Source organism: Falco naumanni, chromosome 1 (genome assembly GCF_017639655.2).
Source record: "Falco naumanni isolate bFalNau1 chromosome 1, bFalNau1.pat, whole genome shotgun sequence".
In the NCBI taxonomy this organism is placed as follows: domain Eukaryota; kingdom Metazoa; phylum Chordata; class Aves; order Falconiformes; family Falconidae; genus Falco; species Falco naumanni.
The window spans coordinates 54,674,320-54,688,119 of record NC_054054.1 but is presented as its reverse complement, the minus strand read 5'-3'; positions in this window follow the sequence as shown (position 1 = coordinate 54,688,119).

Sequence of the window (13,800 nt, the reverse complement as noted above, 5' to 3'; positions counted from 1 at the left end):
GTAAGGTGCTCAGCTGTTACTCAGCTGCAATGACAGGTTCAGAAAGGCTAAAGATTGCTCTTCCCCCACCGTCCTCCACCTCCCAAAACAATCTTCTGGCAAGTCTGGTTATTTCATCCAGACATTAGAAAGCTTTGCTTTATCATCTTCCCACCACTGCCAAACTCTAAATGTTCTCCTGTGTCAAAAAACAGCTTTGATTTAGACCTCAGATAATTAAAATCAAACAGAAATCGTTACCATTAAAAAAAAAAACCAGAACAACAAGCCAGATTAAAACATGTGACCTGAAGATAAGATGAAGATTTATTCATTTTTAAAAAAGGCCTTTCCAGTTGACAGAAGTTTAGAAAGCTTGTGTGTTTTTACAGGTACCCACAATCTTGACATCTCTTCACCAAGCACTGATGTAAACAAATGGAGAAGGCATTCATTTCTTCATGCACAAAGATTACTCACTTTGCTGCATGGTTGCAACATGAGCAGGGGCAGATTTTTCTGGCTTCACAAAACAAAGCCAGCCATCCAGATTAGCTCAGTGTCCTGGCTGTACTTTGTAGTCTTTCTGTTTTCCAGCAAAGTTTCATTCCTGGAAACATCTTGTTCTTGGAATAATCCTGGCAGTCAAAGAGACAAAAAGGGCCATTTTCTGGCTGCTTTTCTCCGATGGTTTTAGGCTTAGCAGGTTGCTAGTGCTACTGTGTATCAGGCCTTCCCACAAGGGACTTGGCAGTGTGTGTGTTGTTGGTAAGTGCACAGGTTTGAATCCATTATTTTCTTATGAAATTTTCAGAAGGGAAAAATACTGCTCTTCTCCCAGTTTTTCCTCTTGAAGCCTATGGAAAATTAGAAGTAAGTTTACAAATGTAGCTCTTACATAGAGAACAACAAGGACCCTTTTGGAGTGGGATTTGAAATCCTCTTGTTACTGCTGCATTTCATCTTTCAGACTGCTTTTTCTATCTAAGAAGTAATTTTAAGAAAGCTTACTTCAAAACTTGGGTACTAGGTTATTACAGTGCCTGCATGCTCCAGGCTTATATGCTACAGCTAAAATATACTCTTGATGTAAATACTCTGTAGTGAGTGTATAAGGCTGATCATGTTTCTTTTCAAAGTTCCTTCTGAAGAAATTCTAACATTAGGTCTCAGCATAGGTGCTACTCCTAAGCCTTATGGACATAATCTTCTGTTTTGCTTATAAAGCAGTAATAATAATGGTGGGGTTTACTTTCAATTTTCTATGTTCTCCCATTTTAGAACTATGACAGCAGAAAAATATACAAGTATCTGAATGAAGCCCAGCTCCATCTCGGGCTTTGTTCATACAGGTTGACAAAATACTTGCTATGACCTTCCTTGTGCATTTCCTATTTATAAGGTTTTTAGAGATGAACTCTAAAGATACATTTCTTATTTAGAAAGAACTAAAAGTTTTATTTAATAATCAAATAACTACTGCTCCGAATATTTGCTTATTCCCAAAATGTGTTTTTTCACATGGGATCACAGGACTGGTCTGCTCCTCTACAGCAGCAGCACCAAAGCAACCATTTTCCTATTAATTTGTTGCATCTTTTATCTGCAAGGGTGTAGTTTGTACAAAGTTTGCCATCAGAGAACTGCAGAGGGAGTGAAAGGACAGTGAGATGGGGTGTACCTTGAGTGAAACACCCTTCTTCCCCTGTAACAACTTCAAAGCAATGCCCAGGAGCAATTCTGGTAGATAGGGATTTTGTGGTCCCTCCCACTCCCAGACAGGGCCCAGAGCATCCCCGAGATTCTGGCCCTTCCATTCATCCCCAACTGTGGCTGCCCCTTTGAGCTGGGCAGCATGATCTGATAGTGGGGATTTCTGAGCATGCTAAGGAAACTAAAGGAGAAACATTTCCAGAAGAACATGGTGGCATGATTCACAGATACAGAGTTCCAGTACGTCATCAGTCTCAGGTGACACCCATGGCTCCTATATTTAGTATGGGGTTTTATGCATTTTCTCCGTCTCCAAACAGGGGTTAAAAAAATGGCCAGTACAAGACAAAATAAATCAGCTCTCTAATTACTTCTGGAAAGCCAGACTCCTCCTCTAACACTTTAGAGCTTTAGCTCTGGCTGTGCCCTGGCGTATCTCCTCTGTGCTTGTTTGCCTGCGTCCTCCATGGGTATATTTTCACCATTAACTAAAGATTGTCCCTCAGAGGAGCTGATGCAAGATGCCAGTGCATCACCCCTTGTGTGAGCTGCAGCTCAACAGCCTCCTGCCTCCCATCCACTTGTGCTCTTGGTCTCTGTCAGGGATGACTCCAGTCCTGTTTATCTCAGGGAATCAACACAAATCTGTTTGCTGTCTAGTAGCTTTGAGTTTCCCAAGATTGCTCCCAACTGTGGGAGTTGTCCCAAAACATCTCTGCTGTTGTGACTGCCTTAGCCAGCATCTCTTTGAAATGCAGGCTGCAGGTGATTGACTTCCAAGTAAGAGGAGCTGAATGGGTTTAGACAGATTAACATTCTAGCAGTAAGTGGCAGTCATTCCAAGGAGCTAAATCAAATTCTCAAGTGCTCATTAGCAACGGGGGTGGGGAGGGGGGAAGAAGGAAAAAAGGCTAGTGTAGGAACATAAAAAAGAATCAGCACATAATGGAGAGATTTGGTGGAAGCTGTTTTCTTCATTAGAGTTTTTCATTGGTGGCCATCGCCCTAAAATACCAGGTCATGGGGCGCTGCTGCCCAGCATTTGTTTGTAACACAAACCTGAAGATGCAGTTGACCCAGGTTCACTTCAAGTTCAGAATCAGCCTGGTACAGTTTGTCTGGCAAGACATGCGTTAACAACACCGTACTTCAGCAGCAGGGTAAAAACTGCTGCAGCTGCCATTTGCTCTCCAGTCTTGGAAGGACTGCTCTACACCCCTGAGAAACAAAATACAAGTCTGTTGTGATGATTTCACTCAGGTCAACCAGAGCACTGGGTGTACTTGTAATAATTTGTCTGTTTGGAGTGTCCTAATAGGACATAATTGCATAAATCGTTGTGTGGGGGAGGTAAAGAGGACGTTCACCACTTAGCAATCTGGACAAGAAATTCCGCTCTGTCTGGGGGCGTGCAGGGACAATGGCTTCACCACAGATTCAGAAGGTGCAGTCTGCAATCCACACCACCACTAGCTGTTTCCAAACAACATGCTGAGGAGGGTGGCATGAGGTGGCCATGCAGCAACTGCCCCCGGCATGGCCACCCTGTCCCCCTCCCCTGGCAGCATGGCTTTCCTGCCCTGCAGCACTCCCCTCCCCGGGGAACCAACTGCTCCTTTCTTCGCCTCCCTGCGCTCTCCTCATTCCTTACTTCAGGCTTGGGAGCAAGGAGAAAACATGGGCCTGAATCTTACTAGTAAGTGGAGTAGTTTACATTAATTAAAAATATTTACAGTTTTTTCTTAAGCTTGTTTTCCTAGAGTTCTACAAATCCTGCAAATGGATTTTTGCAGTTTGGGCAACTGCACTGCAAAACTTCACCTGTTCCCACTAAAAACATAATAAAAGGCATAAATAGGAAAGACCTGACATGATTAACAACTAGTCCCATAAAAGCAAAATCAGCTCTACCTGAGTAAGATTTTCTGTGCAGAGTGGAGTTGTCATTTACTTTTTACATTTCAGAAACAGCAGAGGCAAATCCTTCCCCAGGCGCCCCTTGCTGCTTCGTCTACTCAGAGAAAGATTTTCACTGCTGTTTCACCCAGCACTAATGAGTTTAAAGCCCAGTCACTCCACAGCAGCTGAGCGGTGGTGAGAGCGCAGTCCTGAGCTGCACCGGGCTGCAGTCTTGCCCAGAGCAGAGGAGGACAACCAGAAAGTACCTTGCAGACTTGAACGCTTGAAGGAAAGCTGTTTCAGGGTTTGATTTCAGTTAGGCACCCACACAACTCCTGCTGTCAGCCCTCCTGGGCTTTGCTTAGCTGCTCTGTGCCCTGCGCTCTCCGCCTGCTCTGCACAATGGTGCCTTGCCTAAGTGAAGCTCACCTGTGGCACAGGAGCATCCGAGCATCCCTGATAGTAAGTGCCTGGGTGCTCAGGTACCAGACTCAGCATGAAGGCTGGAGACAGAGAGTTAAATACATTCCCTTGACCAGCATCCACATTTTTCAATGCCTTTTATAAAACTGCTTTGGCTAAAAAAAAAAACAACACAAAAAACAAAAACAACCAAAAAACCCCAAAAAAACAAAAAAACCAACCAGCAGTGAAGAGATCCAAGATGTCAGGAAATGCTTTTGCTGACTTGGTGCAAAGAAAATATTTTTCTTATCCAAAACGGCAGAAGAAGCTGAATAAGCCACTTCACCTTCCTTCCTTTCCTGTCCTCCCTCTCTAGGCCTTCTGCCTCTGCAAAGAACATTTCTTCAGCCAATCTCACATCCCAGCTCGCATATTTATTTGAGACCATATTTATTCTGTTACATGGTCAGCTCCTGAGACTATTCAAAACGGTGGACACCTCTTGGTTTGGCTCCTTCCTTGCACCAATCGGCTTAGCAAAACCTTCTGCTTGGATCCATCAAACACACACGGTGGTCACAGGTCTTTGCAGTGCCACAGAAACAGAAGCTGAAATGATAGCAAGTGAATTTTCTTTCTGGGATTCTGAATCTCTCCACTATAGTTTGATAGTTTACAAGCAGTAAATTTGTGGATGTAAGCCCATTATGTTTGAAAGCACTGCACACTGCAAAAATTCTTGCAGGAATTCGAATGATTTCTGCTAGGAAGTGTCATGCATTGCTCCCATGATCACTATTACAAACTATGATCCTAATTAAAAAAAACCAAAACAAAACACAAAAAGTACCTTTGTGTTCGGGAATCCTGGCTCTTTGCTAGTGTGAATGAATATTTCCTTCCCCTCTCCTCCGGTTTTCTTTGTTCTTCTAAGCCAACACCAATCTTCCAAAAGATTGGAATCTTTTCCTATAATACCATACATCAGGAGGAGCTTAATAAGTCATTGACCTATACAGCTCCACTTGGCAAGCACTGTGGGCACAACAAGGTCTCCAGGATCATTATTAACAGTGATGATTAATGGACAAGTATCTGTCAGAAACAGTGTGGGAATAACTGATCATCATTTAGGCAGGGGGATGCACAGAATGACCTCTCAAAGTCTCTTCCAGCACTGTGGCTCTGTGATAACACAAGGACCCCAGCTTGATTTTCAAATAGTCAGCTGTTTGCAGAGCTGCAGCTACCAGCTAGGAAAAAAAAGCATCCTTCTGTCTGCAAGGACAGCTTACTGGTAGGTCTCCAAAGTTCTCCTGCTGTGTAAAATTTTCAGGAGTATTTGACTGTTTTCTTCCAAGTTTTACCACACTTTACTTGTACTATGATACTACCTACTAATGGCAGGCTTCCTGTTAAAAATGATGCTTTATTGTGATATCTGTAATGTATGGGCCTGGAAATGAAGCCTGGAGTGCAGTAGGTGTTCTGCTGGCTCGTTAGTTTAGAAAAATCAACCCAATAATCTTTCTAAGAATTCAACTCAGCAATGTCTAGTAAAACTACTATTTTCTTATCTGCTTTAATGGAAACAGATTTATCTTAGAGAAGAATGAAAACACCATATCTCAGAGATTTAGTTTTTTGTAAAGCTATTGTCGGCATTGCTCATCTTTCCATCTTCCACAAGAAAACTAAGAACAAGAGAACACTTCAATGAAAGTTTCATTTTTTGATAAAGATCCTCACTTTGAAAGGGGAAAAATATTTCACTTGGTGAAACTTTTCTTGATGATGATGTAAACAGAAGCGTGATGACCTGAAGCTGGTCCACTGCAGTATCTCCTGTCCGTGATCAGGTTTGTTCCCAGGTGGTGGCTGTTCCTCGATAGCTAGGCGTTACCTTCCCTGCTGCCCCCAGTAGCACAGCACTGATAGCTCAGGGGCTATTTTTGCTGAGCTAGATGATTTGACCTGAACTACATTTGGGAGTGTTTACGTGGTTTTTTGCGGTCAGCTTAACTTCAGCTTGTACTGAAAGAGTGGCAGCAGATGGGAGGTAATAGGTATTTTTCAGAGTCCTCTAGGTTTTTGCGTGGTGTCTGCCTCCAACCTTTCCACAGGTGCTCAAAGCCTAGTTCTAGTTTTCTCCACTTGCTCCTGCACACTGCTTGTTACTCATCTCACTCTGTAGGGTCTATGAGTTTTCACTACCTGCAAGTTAAACTGGTGAGTTCTGAGATAAATTTGGGGTGGATGGTTATGTCTGGGAAAAAGAGAAAAAAGAAAGAAGTGAAATGTAGTAAAGATTATGGAATCAGAAGGAAAAAAAGAATAAAAGAAACTAGATTATTACTCAGGAGAAAAAAAGAAAAAAAGCAAAACCCTAAATGTACCTTGGCCATTGCAGTAGAAAGTGCTGCTAATAACACAGTCATGTCAGCGTTGGCTAGAGGGAAGGTGCTTCTGACTCAGTGCACTGTGTTCCTCTCCGATTCTCCTGCTTAAAACAATCCTGTCTATAATGCCAGTAGATATTTTGGCTTTGTCAAGGTTATTATTAAAAAACCACTAATTATTAAGTTAATAGTATTTAAAAAACCCAGCAATTAAGTCCTATAAAATTCATATAAACTCTCTGCTTTTGTAGGAGCTCTCTGGCAGGGATGACAGAGTCCGTGGCGCTGAAAGTAAGTCACGGCTGGCTTGCAGGCAGTGTAAGTCATCGGGTCTGCAGCAACTTGTACTTTTCAGCAGAGGTGTGAGGGAATCTGGAAAATTGCTTATTGAAAGATAATAAACACTAGTTTTGAATTTGTGTTGTATTTCCTAGGTGAAGTAATGTCCAGCTATTGATTGTTTTGATTAGTAATAGCTGTGCAATAATTAAGCTGAAGCAATTTCTTCTGATCTAGGTTTCTTTCTGGTTAATTTAATTAGCAAAGAGAAATGCTAATCTAGTGAATGAACAGATGAGTTAGTACTGATTTATCTTTGAACTTCTAGGTTAAATGTAAACCCCTTGGCCTCATCATCTTCTCCATGTCTGCTTCCTGCCACCTCTCTTCACTCCTCTCTGCTCCAGATTAACTTTGCCTTCTCAGCTGGGCAGGAGGCATCTCCACCATCCATTGGCACCAAATGTTCCTTGCTTCATTATTTTTTACCTTCTTGTTTAAAGCTTTAGTTTCACTGGAGACCTAACCTTGGTGCAGGCAGCACTGAGACACTGCTAACATCACCCCCCATGGCTTCCAACCACCACTACCTGTGATGCCCCTCTAGTATGACCAGGACGTGGAGAGTAGTGTATGAAGCAACACTTCTGTCAAAGTGACACTGCATTTGTTGGTAAGAAACTATTCTAGGGCACTCAGATTTATTTGTGTGCTTTTTTTGTCTTCTTTTACTAAGACCAGACTAAGCCATTAGTTTTTCTTCTAGTGATTCCCATTAACCACCCTGCGAATATTTCATCAAGGTTCCTGATGGGAAAACCTGTATTTAATAATGGTTATTGTGATCACCAGTATAGCTTGTCTTACTGTAGGGCTGGAGGGACTTGGTCATGGATCAGGACCTTGTTATGTTAAGTGCTGACAAGTGTGGATCACATCCCATGTTTTTCCCCACAGAACTTATCACCTGAATAGACTTAGTCAACAGGTCTTCCTCAGATAGAGTACACCTGGACTGGAAACATTATACAACAATAACTACCATTTTTATTTATTATTTATACCTATTCAAAAGTCACACCAACTGTATCCATGACCCTGTTCATGACTATGTCACAAATGCTTCCACTTACCATGTATGTATAATGTATGTGTAATCAAAAGTCATATTTTTATTTTGATCTTGTTCTTATGCTGTACAAACTGATATATGCAATGCTAAACATTGCTTCTAGGTCAATTTCTTAAAGAACAATGAATTGCTTAAAATATTGTAACTAAGTCTAAAATAACACATGAATGCACCGTGTCTGTTATTCATGTATATACAGTCTGCGGTTTTGATGTAGGCTGGGTGAATTTCACTTTTATACTACACATTTTTAATAGATTTTCAGCTAGGGAGGATTTCATTCTTCTTTAGAACTGTCTTGTTTGAACCCTAGATTAAGCTGAAAAGATGCTGTGAAATATTAAAAAAGAGGAAGAAACAGGAACATACAAATATTCAGTGAACTGAACTGATTAAATACATTTTTTTCTATACCATCACAAATCTGTGTTGTACTGCTCATCTTGCTGCCATGAATATACAGGATGTGGTAGGGGTCGGGGTCCTCTTCAAGTACTGGAACAAGACACACTGTGCTGCTGTGATATAATTATCACCAGCACTGTCACACCTGCTCAGTCATAAAAAAACTATCATAGAAATTATCAAAACTGGATTTCAATGCTCCTCAGAGTACTCCTACCTGGGCTAGTCACTCTCTCTAGGTTTCATGCTCGCCTGACAGGCAAGCAGAGTGTTTTTAACTTTTCTGTACCTGATTTGAGACTGCACACTTATTCTGTGCAAATCCAACTCTCATAATGGCTTGCAGTGCATTTTGTTCTTCAGTGTGATCTGTATCCTTTTTGTGGTTCTTGGTTGTTTGGTTGGGTTTTTTTACAAACGAGGATAGCGAAAATATTGTGACTTCGAAGATTTCCCTGTCACATAGCCTTTGTCCCTATTTACCAGCAAGCTGTGTGAATATTTTTTAATGTTTAATTACTTCTTCTATCCTTATTGCTGATGCTTGGATCTCTTAGTAGTCTATACCCTCTTTTTCCCTTGTGCATCGCCAGTTACTGATTTCTGTACCTTTTTGGAAGGTGAGGGACACGCAGCTGGACACTGGTGCTTTCCCAGCCTCTGAGTTTGGGATTTCCTCATCACTGGGGGCAGGCAGCAGCTGCCCAAAGCCTGGGATGAGGAAGCATGACTAATGTTTGATCAAAGGTTGTCAAGGGCCCAGCCTTACTTTTCTTTTTGCCATATCATGGCCCCATGGGAATATTTTAAGGTATTACTTCAAAAATTAGTTAGATCTCATGGAAGTTGGTTTGGGACACCTACCACCTGCTATTGAAGGTAGTTGTCAGAGGCTTTCAAGCTCCTGTACCAGAGTGGGTATTAGAAACGGGAACAGGTTCCAGATTTGCTTAGTGACACAGAGGTTTGCTGAAAGCCAAAGCAAATGCAAAGATAACTATAATTTCCTGCTGAAATCACATCTTTGGGCATATGTCCTTCTAGGGTTATAAAGTCAAGAACATTACTTTTGGGTGGGTGAGTAGACTGGAGACAACTGAGGGCTCAGAAGCTGCAAGCTAATGCACAGAAGAGAGAAGCTGGACAGTACAGCAGTGCAGGTGGACAGTCCTACCAGAAGCCACAGAGAGGCCTTCTGGTTTAGTGTCATCTGCTGCTGCAAATAAACTGTTTAACGATTATTTGATTTATCCTGTGTCCAAGAAATCACACACTTTAATATTTTTGCAAGTAATCTGAATTGCAATACATGTTCCTGATTTTGTTGCAAATTGTTAATTAAAAAAAAATAAAGTCTTCTAATTTTACCTAGCTATTTAAGTCAAAAAGAACATCAGTGTTTATTAACATAAGGCTTATGTGGGACAGAGATCTTGTATATCTGGGTGACCTTCCTGTTGATGGGTTCCTTTTTCTGCATTATAGTCCCACAGTCTGTGTCCCATGTCCTGCTGGAATACTTGTGTCCATCAGGGAGCAGAGGGAGTTCAGCTGTCACCATTATTTTCAAGTGACTGAGTCATTTCAGTACATTTTCTTTTCTGCTAACCACCCATGACTATTACGGGATGTGTGTGAACACCCCCTCCCTCCCACAGGCACAAACCTTCCTAGTTGTTCCCCTGACCTCTTTCACAAGCTCACACCCAGCCCAGCACACAAGTGTCTACGTGCCCTAGGGTGATAACTGATGTTGTCTCTGGAGCCTCTCAGCCCTTGCTTCTTCTGTATGCTGGGAGACAGAAATTGTGAATTTAGGCAACTTCTTTTCTTTTCCCCTTTCACAAGGATTAATAAATGGCTGAATTCTACTAGGCTTGCTGTTTGTTCTGTTCTTAGAGCTTGCTTCAGTACATAACGGTAATTTCCTGCTGAACTGTTTCTGCTGCACTTTGCCTGTTTCACTTCCCTTCCAAGAGAAGTGACTTCAGAGTAAATATCAGACCAGCACTCAGTGTGCCCCCTAGCCAGGATTAAATCTGACCACATAGCCTTGTGATTTTACCCAGCTTCTGATTCCACCAGTGACAGCTTCCAGTTTTGAGCTAGAGAAATGTTTTGTTTGTTTGCTAGGAAGAGCGCACCCAACTTTTCACCTGTGAATTCTCAACCATCCACAAGGCAAAAGATGTCTCCGAGATCCCCTGTGCAAACGATCCACTCCTCTGAGCTGAGAAATTGAGAGAAGAGTGATAGAAGATTCAGAGGGTTTTAATCTAGTATTTTCAGGTCCTCATTTTATTACAAGGACTGGAAAACCACCTATGTGAGAGAGCTCAGCATAATAATAACAGAAATGACATACACTATTATTATTTCTTTGCTGAAGGATGTGCTGTCCATGGCTATGTGAAAGTGCAGAGCTCTCTTCCCTCCAGAGCTTTAACAAGATGAAGAGGAAAGAAGAGCAGCAGCTTGTTGCAGCACCCTGCGAGTTGCAGGTTTGGTTGCAGATGCAACAAGGGTTATCTAAGGGCGTGTTTCCATGCAACCAAGGTGCATCGTGCAGACGCCCCTGAATTAAAGCACACCAGTGGACTTCTCTGGCTCCAGGAGCTCCCAAAGAGTGTTTGCTGTCCAAATGCAGCAGAAGCACACAGCATACCAAGCATGTCTGCTCCCCTGAGTAAAGGGCTTACACCAAAGATAAAATAAAGCTGCTGCTATCAAAGACAGGCTTTGCTGTGACATCCAGACACTGGGGCTTGCTGGGGGGCAGAGCCCCTGGCAGCCTGGGCAGAAGGGAGTAAGTAGTCCGTGGAGCTGCTGTGGCTGCAAGTCTGTGGCTGGGGGGTCCCACACACAGCAAATGCAAACCTCAAAATCAAAAGACTACTTCATACCTGTCCCCCACAGACATAAATGGCTGCACAGGGTGCACAGCGACCGACAGCCGTGACTTAGAGATGGAGGAGAGTTATTGCAGCTGAGATAAAGGGCAAAAAGAGGGCAGTGCAGCCAGGCAAGCTGCATAGCTTCTGCCAGGACCAGGTGAGGGCCCACCTCCTGGCATGTTGCCTCCATCCCAAAAGGTAACACTGGGAATCTCTCACTGCTGTCACAACAGACAATCTTAATGAGAGACTGAAGGAAAGTACACCAGTGGCTTTATGTGCTTCTTTTCGTTTGGGGGTTGTATTTGGTGTGAAGGCAGCATGGAAGAATACATGAGGTTACTTGCAGTAAAGCAAATATTAGTGTGGCCTGGGCTGGTACTGCTGGAGTCATGGCAAGGCAGAGGCAAAGTGCTGAGATGGAGACAAGAATGAGAAGTGCTAAAATATGAAGGGTTTAAATGAAAGCCTGAATCTGAAAAGCGTGTAGATAGAAGATGAGGCTCTTGAGAGGGGTAGGACAGGGATTACAAACCACCAAGTAGAAAAGCAAGAAGTACAGACTGGGAGGAGACGATGGGGAGGGAGGGAAGCCATGGAGACAGAGGTTGCAATCAGCCTGCATGGAAGTGTCAGAGAGAAAACAGCACAGGTGAGAAAATACGAAAGGACAAGAGGATGGGGGAAATCATGTCAGCTGCTATAACTTCTTAATTCAAATTATAATCCTTACAATTGAGATGATCAAGAATAGTTTGAGCTATTCCATTAAACTTCTTCATTCAATGTGATGAAGTGTTTTCACGACCACATGAGAAAAAGAGACAATATTTTTCCTCTACTCATAAAATATTTCTGAGCAAGTTCTTCTGTACAAGTCTGTGATGCCTATTATTAAGTTATCTGTCTGGAACTGATCTTGGAAAGGAAATTAATTCTCTTATTTTACCCTCTTTTGGTCTTGGTGGAAACTGATCTCAAAACCAGTTTTGTTAGTGAAGGGCATTGTATCCAAGCCATAGAATCTCTGTATGCATCCCACGTGATAGGAATCAGTTTAATAATTCTGGAATGGTACCAGCAGCAAAATATCTGTAAATACACTTTTAGGAGAAGCTGAGTGTGTACAATATGGGGAGCTTTGTTGATAAGAGGCATTTAAACCTATAGTCAGAACCAGCTCTCATATTTCCAACTGTGTTGGCAAAGGGATGATTTTTCTGCCCTGATGTGTACGCTGGTCTCAACCAGCTCCCAGGAGAGTGGATGGGACAGAAGACAGAGTGGCCTCGGGGTGACTGAAGATCTGCAGGGGTTTTGTTGATCTCTCTCCTTCAGCTATGCTCCTCATTAGCTGCCCCTGTCCATCTCATCACCTTTTCCCAAGAAATGGGGTCCCAGATCTGCTCCCCAGAAGACCTCTCTGGAGAAAAAGGTGCTGTGTCACAGACTAAGCATGCTGAGATCTTTCATGTAGGAAGATACAGCATTTCACAGACCACTATCAGAAATGTTCATTCTCCAAGATTCAACTTTTAACTGGGAAAAAGTCAAACACTAAGATGACTGACTTAATTACAGACTGCCTTTGCTTACTGAATTATATCTAAATATTTAACCTGTACTGGGAAACATGCTGCATTAGGAAGTTTAAACAGAAATTCAGAGGTGAAATAGAGGCTTTAAAACTTTTTATTTTTACAGAAGTAACAAATATTCTACTTCTCCAATTAGTTTTCTGGTATTTAGAAACTTTTCATTCCTGAGTAACACACTTTATCACTTGTGTTTTTCAAAGTTTCCCAATTAGGAGAGGAAAAAAAAAAAGAAAAGATTTTCATAATCTCCTGAATGAAATGCAGTTGCCAAACTTTCAACATGCAGTTTCTTGCTGCAGTAAAGTCAGCTCTTGGCTGTAGTGATAAACTGTACAATAGGTGTTACGCAATTGACACTACAATAAGCCATATTCAGAAGGAAGCATTACAAACTGGGAGACATCTCCCCGCCAAAAGAAAATTCAAGCCTTCCAACACTGAATCTTCATAGCCAGAGACTTTTTATTGCAATTTTAAGATCGATTTTGGAGGATGCCTTCCTTAATCAAATACTGTTGCCTTTAAAGCTTAGTGTTCACAGCCTAATCATGCTGCACTTAGCTTAATTTGCTTTGCTATGGACTCATTAAATCCTTTTCTTTTGGTCAGAAACCCTACCATGGCTTGGCAGAGGAACAGGAAATCTCTGCTCTGTGCTACGGGGTTGTGTCTGTGCTTTCATTTTAACCCATAGACTGGAGGGTGCTGCAGCAATTATGGCTGGGTCACCCTTTCCTTCCTATCTCACACCCCCCTGAAACACTTTGTCAGCTGAATAATTGGGACTTACAGAGGGAGAAAAATTATTCTGATGTCAAAAGTGGCTCAGACTGCCATCAATTAGATCCAATGTTTAATTTTAGATTACCTGAACCCCCAATGGCAACAATCCCTATGACTGATCCTAAATGTTTGAGGATGCTTTCATCCCATCTCAGCTTGCAATAGATGCAGCATTTGGTGGTTAAGAAGAGACTTTCCTGAATGATTACTGTCTTCTGAATGGCTGCTGTATGCTGAGACAGGAAACTGCACTTCAGGAACAACCTGACAACATTTACCTGTTATTTGAACTGGAACCTGTGAATCAGGGTACA